Raw genomic sequence first — 6,700 nt, forward strand, 5'->3', positions numbered from 1 at the left:
TAGAAATGTTACCTGCTGTCTGGACGGCTGCCTGGTCCCGCCCTATACCCGCGATCAGCTGTGGATGGGATAGTTGCAGTCCACTGGGTTTATATTGGCTGGTTTTTAGAAATAGATCACCAGGACTTTGTTCCTACTCCTCCACTAACAGATGGGTGGTGGAGGTTTAGGAGGAGGTGCATTGACCAGGAATCACACCTGGGTCTCCCGTGTGTTGTGTGCCATCAAGTCGATTCTAACTCATAGCGACCCTGAATAGGACTTCTGAGTGCAGCTGGTGGATTTGAACCACAAACCTTGCAGTTACCAGTCCAGAACTGATTATTCAAGAATGCAGTTTACAGAGTTATTCCTTTATTGATTTTAAGTTGTCTAGGATCAAGTATTATTTTGTAGATATTCTCTGGCTGTGTGAAATAATGTAGTCTCCATTTGAGGGATGTGTGCTTTATATCATAATTATTATAATATTAAGTTGATTGTTTTATTCAGTTCCCCTGGTGTGGTGCTATAGGGTCAGCACTGGACTACAAGATCAGTTTGAACCACATGGTTGGCAGTTCAAACTCACCAGCTGCTCCTCAGAAACGCCTATGCAGGGTCACTATGAGTTGGAAGTAGCAGGACAGCATTTAACAACAATGCCTTTAAATTCACCTTGTTTAGGTCTGTCCGAATTAGGAAATGTCATAAAATCCTTTCTCTTTAACTGTATTTTTATCAATGATCCTTGAATTTTAATACTTTTTGACTTATATTATTAGCTACTGTAACAGGTATTTTTGCAAGTTTGACTATTAGGTCTTTGTGAGCTGTAGCTATCATTACAATGTTGTTCTATGTCCTGTTTGATCGTTTTAACCTGAAGTTGTATCTTGTTCAAGATTAGTTACTCTAGCTCTTCCCATTACTTTTGGTTTACAAATGCCTGGTAGCTGTTTCCCTGTATCTTTATTGCTTTATAAATACCTTTCTCTTTGAGTTAGTTTTAAGTGATTTCTTTTCTGTTGTTTTTTTCTTTAAGTAAAAAAAAAATCAGTGCCTGTCTTATAATGAAAGAATTTATATCCATAACGTAACCACTGCAAAACTTGATTTCATTGAAAAATGTTGTATTTCTTGTTCATTTTCCTTTTCCTACTTTTCCTGGTTTGGTCATCTTATTTTTTCCCCTTCGTTAATTTTAATTGGGAAGTTCTGCTACTGCTGCTTTATCTTCCCTGGTATTTATGATTAAACATCTTTTTCTGTTGTCGTGTGGCTGTAAGGGAGTCCTGTTGGTGTGGTGCTGTAGGATAAGCACTGGACCACAAGGTTGGTTTGAACTCTAAGGTCACCAGTTCAAACTTACCTGCCGCTCCTCGTAAAGGATTTGGTGTCATTTAAGAACGACAGCAATGTGTGGTTATAAGAGGTCAACTGCTTCTCCTGGGGAGTCCCTGGGTGGTATCAACAGCTAACGAGCTCAGCTGTGAATGGAAGGAAAGGGTGGAGGTGTATGTCTACTCAGAGGTCTTTCAAATAAAGCCCTGGTTGTCTGTTTCTGAAAACAAAACAAAACAAAACAAAAAAACAGCTGCTGTAAGCCCTATGGAGCATAGTTCTGCTTGGACATGCATGTGAGTCGGAATCGACCTGATGATCACCAGTTAAGTCCTCCAAGGTGCTGTATCTCACCACCTGCTTCTTGTCTTCTACCATCAGGTGACACTTAGACAGTACTCCCGACACTTCCCTACAAAATGAGCACTTTGAACTTTCACTACCTCCTCCCTCTGGATCTTTTTAGAGGATAATCCTCCTCCCCCCAACGCTTAACTTTGGCTGAAATGGACTAATACTCTGTTCCAGACTGTGATTCAAATATGCTGTTCCTCATCTGTTCCGAGTGCACTGACTCTGTCCGTCGGTCCTTGTCCATGCAGGATGAACCCCACATAAATTGCAGAGCCCATAGCTCATTGTTACTGTTTTCTTCTTTGTCGTCTACTATGATCGAGCAGTGTTTCATTCTGTTGTGCATAGGGTCGCTATGAGTCGGTTCTGACTGGATGGCACCTAACAACAACAACATCTGTAGGTCTTGGTTCTAATTCATTCCTGTTTGGTCCTGTTTGGTCAAAGTTCTTTCCAGGCATGTGGGCGATACATTCTCTAAATCCTTGCCTAGCCACAAATATTTTCTTTCTCCTGCAAGTGAATAACAGCAGCTTGGCTGTCTGCAGGATTCTTGGGGGCATCCTTACTCCCAGGCATGTGTAGAAGCTTTCCCACAGTCTACTAGGGCTGGTCTTTTTCAGGTGACAGTCCCTTGTTCTTTCTGTTTGGAAGCTTTAAAGATTCTGTCTTTGACCTTGTTGTTAAGTGCCATCAAGTTGATTCTGCCTCATAGCGACCCTATTTAGGGTTTCTGAGGCATTAAATCTTTATGGACGCAGAAAGCCTCATCTTTCTTCTATGAAGTGGCTGGTGGGCTTGAACTGCTGACCTTGTGATTCACAATCCAGTGCTTATTTTGTGGAGCAACTGTGTTCCCTCTTTTGATCTTAGAGTTCAGCAATGGCTATGTCCAGGGATTTTTTTTTTTTTTTTTTTAGTTTTTGTTGTGAACTGAGTGAAAAGTTTACATGGGAGAACATAAGTTTTACACCATCGTTTCATTGCAATGATTACAATCTCCTCCATGCATATCATCATTCAACAGCTTTTACTTCTATTCCCTCTGTTTTTGTTTTTTTTGTGTGTGATTTTTTGTTGGGGGATATACCCAAAAACACTCAGGAATATATAATCATTTAAACAACCTAAGGGCACATTCTGCAAGTCTGCCTCCTGGCTGTCAGCACTCAATCCCTCTCTGTCCATGAGTCTAGAGTCCTCAGCTGCTCCCTCTCTCCATGTCCTCATCTCTGCCTCCATCTCTGGTGTTACTGCTTCCCAGGATAGGGGTCCCACAATCTGCTCGTGCTCTTCTCCCTTGATGGTTTTAGGGTCCTCTGTTTCTGGATTGTAAGATTAATTACTCCAAGGGATGTGTTTTTGTACATCAACCCCACATAGATTTTGAGGGGGCTTTCATTCTACAAATCTAGATGTTTTTGATAGAAGAAATTTTATTTTGCTTTTTGCTTGATTGTGGTCTCTCCTGGAGTCTTTGTGTAGTGCAAATAGCTGGCACACTTGACTGCTAGCCATAAGGTTGGTGGTTTGAGTCCAGTCAGAGGTACCTTGGAAGAAAGGTCTGGATGTGCTTCCAGCCATCAAAAGCCCTGTGGAACACAGCTTTCCTCTGAAGCACACAGGGTCACCATGAGTTAGAGTCGGCTACATGACATTGGGACTGGCTTTAAAGCTCTGCCCGGGGCAGGTGTGTCCCCATCCCCTTCCGTCTTTTATGCCATTTATTTCTCAGTTTATCCAATGTTCTTTCTCAGATCATGTTATAGTCCAATAAATTATAGTTGTTTTTAAGTGCCATTGAGTCGGTTCCAACCCATGGCAACCCTGTATAAGGCTTCCTAGGAGTGGCTGGTGAGCTTGAACCGCCAACCTTGCAGATCAAACCAACTTTGTAGTCCTGCGCATTAACCACTAAGTGCTACAGAGTAGAAGGAGAGGAAACAAAGAGCAGTGCAGAGAGGAGAAACGGGGTTTGCAGGCATCTGCAGAATGTACCTGAGTGTCAGTGTCAGCTGCTGCCACAGGGCCTTTCATACCAGGAAAAAAGGAAGGTCAGCTATTTAGGACAGCTGCCAAGCCATCTAGCCACCTGCCGGGCTGCAGCTGATGTCCTCTCATTTGGAAAGGCTAAAAGTCGCAGCTTTGTCCTCCTAACACAAAGCCTCTCTTTTCTAGTCCTCCCAGGGCTGGGAGAGAGGAACAATTTCACACTGGTCTCAGACTCCAGAACACTTTTTCCCTGAGGTATGCGAATTTAATGTGAAGCAGCAAGGTCAGTCCAAATGGAAATTGTCAGTATTTTCAGTGCAATTGTGTGTATTAATGGTAACCCAAAAAAAGAGGGAAGACAAAAAAAAAAAGATGTCCTGTGAAAACTCTGAAAAGTGAAATGTTCAAGGAACCTTTGATGTGCTTTCAGATGCCTCCATGGCCAGTGTGCTCTACTTCCCCCTTTTGCCCGTTCTTCCTGCGAAGCTTGGCTAACGCAGGCTACACCTCCCCGGCCGGAGCTCACGGGCACCGCTGCTTCTCGGTTTCTTTGTTCTTTTCACACTCTGCATCTGAAAATCCTCTGATGGTAAAGAAGCAGAATTTATTTTCTCTCACTTCTGATGGCAAGAAGGCCAAATCATGTTGCGTCTCTGCTATCTCAAACCTACCTGGTCAGTAACCTTGGTTATACTCCTTGGTCCCTTGGTAATCCTGGACTTATAGATGATCATCACATGACATCTTCTGTGTATGTGTCTCTGTGTCTATTCTGATGTTTTTTATAACTCAGAAGTGATTAGGATCTACCCTGAACTAGTATGATGTCAACTGACTGATTCTATCATGTTAGATTATATTATAGAGGGTAAATATATCAGATGTAATTACATGACATGACATGAGCTATTGGTTTGGTGGTAGAATTCCCATTCTCCATGTGGGAGAGCTGGATGCCATTCTAACCAATGCACCTCACACATGGTGGCTGTGTGCCATGGAGTTGGTTCTGACTCATAGCAACCCCATACAGGATTTCTGAGGTTGTAAATCTGTACGGGAGCAGAAAGCCTCATCTTTCTCCCATGAAACAGCTGGTAGTTTCGAACTGCTGACCTTGCGGTTCACAGCCCAATTCGTAACCACTATGCTACCAGAGCTCCTTAGGTAACTTATATGTTGCTATGATGCTGAACAGATTTCAGTGGAACTTCTAGACTGAGGTAGACTAGGAAGAAAGGTCTAAATAATCAACCCATGAAAACTCCCTGTGGGTACAGTGGCCTGATCCATAAACAATCATGGGGTAGTACAGGACTGGGCAGCGTTTTGTTTCTTTGGGGTTGCCATGAGTGAGGGGTCAATTCAATAGCAGCTAACAACAAAACATTACATTATGGAAAGTAATCCGCTCTACCCAAGGCCAGCTGATCTAATCACATTACATCCATGACTGATGGAGGAACAACTAGATTGATATTTGGCCAAACAATTGGGAACCAACCGAAGCTTAACCAAATCGAAACATAAATAAAACGAACTCTTACAACTATTCCGTGTGTGTGTGTGTGTGTGTGTCTTGCATTCATTTCTGGAGTTGTTCCTGTGATGAGCCAGCATATGAGAGCAGACGGTGGGGGCTGCAAGTCATTGACCTAGAGCCTTACTCTAAATGCACGTGACTCCGTATACCACATGGGCTGTGTGCTTCAATGGAAGGTTTCTTCTTCAGTCATTCTAGGCATCCTGCAAATCAAGGCATTTTGAATGGTACAGTGACTCAGGGCTGAGAGTTTCCTAAAACCAAATGCACACTTTGGTTATAAGTACGAGAAGGCTTCAAAAAGTTAATGGAAAAATTTCCATTATCTTTTCATTTCATTTTTCCATGAACTTTTTAAAGCCCCATCGTTGTTCACACTTGAGAGATTAAGATATAGGAAAGAAGTAGGAAGAAAGTAATTTTTAATAACAACCCCACGTCCTGCCCCATCCTTATTGTTTTAGCATTTATTTCTTCATATTCATTTCTGTATTCACATGCATGCAGACATATGCACATGTATGCACATAAACATGTGAGTGTCATTATTTTTGCAAATGGAATTCTCCCCCATAGAATCTATTTGTCACTTACAGTATACAAGTAGGCCTCGCTTAAAATCCACAAAACATCCTGTGAAATAGGACACTATATGATTATGATGTTGTGCGAACACCTATGTCCAAGGGACTTTGGGATCTGGACACAGGGCTACGCCCACTGCAGATGCCTCAGGTGAATGAGGTGCCAAGTCTGACCCTGCTCACTGCCTTCTCTGCTAAGCCAGCTGCAGGGAAGGTCATCTCACCTGTGGGAACCTACCAGGGGTGGGGATGGTGTGGGCTAAGGGGACTGAGGGCACCCAAACCAGGGCTGAGATGCCCAGGGCACATACCTTTTCATTGGACTTTTCCATTGATGCTCTGTAGGACCACACCAGGCAAAACGTGGGGACTAGATCCACTGAATCACCAGAGCCAAGGTGGGGAAGGGGTTGGGAGTTTGAGCCTGGGCCTCCATCATTGCAGACGAGGTGGTTTCCAGGCCATATGCAGTTGGGCAGAAATGGAGCTTTGACCTCAAGACAAGGGTTTGGCATTTTGGCACTCAGTCATCTGATACCCCAGTGCAGAGACGTATATGTAGTTGGATGTTGTCTGAATGTATGCTAAGCTGCACATACCTTTATATCAGAAATTTTCCAAGTATATGCAGCTGTTACAAATCAAATAAGAAGGCGTATATGTCGCAGTTCCATTTTTAGCCCAGGACAGGACATCTGAGATCCTTGGGTTTCAACGTAGCAAGCACCTAATTTGACCTGGAAAAGCAGGGACGTTGGCTGAGCAGTCTGTTTCATGGGAAACATCTAAAGGTGAATGAAAATGAGGTTAAGTTGTCGCTCTAGGTGCCCCTGAGTCTGGACTTTACTAGGAATCTGAGATAACCACCTAGCTTTCCTGGATGGATTTAGATTTATGTAAGTGG

The sequence above is a fragment of the Chrysochloris asiatica genome, unplaced genomic scaffold (assembly GCF_000296735.1).
Source record: "Chrysochloris asiatica unplaced genomic scaffold, ChrAsi1.0 scaffold00054, whole genome shotgun sequence".
In the NCBI taxonomy this organism is placed as follows: domain Eukaryota; kingdom Metazoa; phylum Chordata; class Mammalia; order Afrosoricida; family Chrysochloridae; genus Chrysochloris; species Chrysochloris asiatica.